We start from the raw sequence: 2,027 nt of genomic DNA, 5'->3' as shown, positions 1-2,027 counted from the left end.
AAAAAAAAGAAATGAATTAAAAAGCAGCAGACCTCTCTTTTTATCCCTACCTCACCAGAGCCTCAAGGCACATCTTCAAAGGTAATCTCTGTTAAAATTGAGCTGTAGCCCTCCAGAAATTTTGGTGCCTATTTATGCATGCATATGATTTATGCATTTGTTTTTAAAAGAAAAGGATAATCTAATAATGCATGCTCTTCTTCAACTTGTTTTTCTTCAATTAAAAATATATCCTGAACAGCTTCTTATATCATAATATGTAAATATGCCTCTTTCTCTATAGATGTTCCTTAATTTATTTAACCAATTCACCACTGAAGGATATATATAGTGTTTCCAGTTTACTGCTATTGTAATTAACACCAAAATGAACACCCTTGTGTTTGTATCTTGGAGCACTTATTTGGTTGTATTTAGAGAATAAATTCCTAGAATTACTGGATCAAAGGATACATGAATTTTACATTCTATGGACACTCTCCACGGACCTTAGTACCAGAAAAAGCTGGCATTGAATCTTTCTCTGACACTAGCTGTGTTGCTTCAAACATGTTACTTTATTCATTCTCAGCCTGAGTTTCCTTGGCTATAAAATGGATATAAATTCCATCTCAGAGATGTTCATGGATTAAACAATGTGTTTAGTTCATAATGGTTAGCAGTTCACATGTGTTCATGTCTTTCTCTCCTCTTTATTGTCCCTCTCCTAACTCCTGAATTTTTCATTTTATGTCAACAAATATTTACAAAACATCTAATATGTGCAAGTTTTGAGAAATGCTGTAGGGATTCTAAATGTTTTCTTTTAAGGCACAGTCCTTTCTGGAGCTTACAATATGGTACAGGAGACAACTATCTCCCAGGTCCTAGAATAGGGCAGGCCCTTACTTAACGTGTTTGGAATGAGTGAGTAAAGAAAGAAAGGAATGTTGTTGAATGAGTAACACCACAGTCTGGAAAAGAGCTCAGTGTAGGTCCTAGCAGCATAGAGTAGAGCATGGAGTCAAGAGTGATGGAGAAGAGGCTTTGCAAAACTTTTCCTCCGGATTTTACCTAATCGCAAGGGAGGCATTGGGGCTGAAGGCCAAAGCATTTGGCTAGAAATATACTTAAAGTCTTACGTTTTATCTTAAAACTTCACATAAAGTTTGTGTTCTACTCCATAACATACTGCTTGTTTCCATATAAATGGAATATTTCTCCCCTGTCCTAGGATAAAATGAACATTCCAACAAAATGTACCGTATTTATTGGGTGACTCAAGTTCCTCCTGTCATGCTTTCAGAGATGTACACCCTAGTTTGAGAAGCAGGAGATTAAGACAGATGCAGAATGACTTCTCACTTCATGCTTCACCAGCCAACTTCCCTCTGTCTGTACTCCACACCCACTCACAGCCTCATCCCTCCCAACTTTCTGCTAAAACTCTTCCTTACCCCTGTTTTCTCTTCAATCCTGGTTTTGTTTTCCTAGCTAATCTAAATTTTATGTTGAAACTTCACTCAAAATACATTTAAGAAAAAGAAATCCGGTGCAAAACTCTTCCAACAATATTGAGTCATTAAAGTCTCAAGGGACACCATCATTCATCTACACTGTGTTAGCTTCTTCTGTCTCATCCCTGTCATCTATGACAGTAGACTCTCAAAGGGATGTAGTTTCTTTCATTTAAATCTTGAAAAGCACCCAAACTAATGCCGTGGTCAATTCATGTTGCTTGGGTTCTGAGCATTAAGCTGAATGTTCTCCTCTGTGTTTGAAGGACGCTGAAAATGGAACATATGTTTTCAATTGCTTCTCCAGAGCTCTGTTCTGTCTAGCCCATCTCTACCCACACTGCTTGGGCCCTGGATCAGTCCTCGCCATCTCTTGTGCGGGTTATTTCTCTAGCTCCTTCCATGGGTTTTCTTGTCTTTCTATTCTACCCTCCTCGAAGCTGCTAAAGTGGCTTTTCTAACCCAGAGGTCAGCCCATACTTCTCCCTTGTTTAAAACTTAGGTGGCAACAATCTATAACCACGGGCAAGG

This window comes from Cebus imitator, unplaced genomic scaffold (genome assembly GCF_001604975.1).
Source record: "Cebus imitator isolate Cc_AM_T3 unplaced genomic scaffold, Cebus_imitator-1.0 Scaffold259, whole genome shotgun sequence".
Taxonomy (NCBI): domain Eukaryota; kingdom Metazoa; phylum Chordata; class Mammalia; order Primates; family Cebidae; genus Cebus; species Cebus imitator.
Note: the sequence above shows the minus strand (reverse complement) of the source record.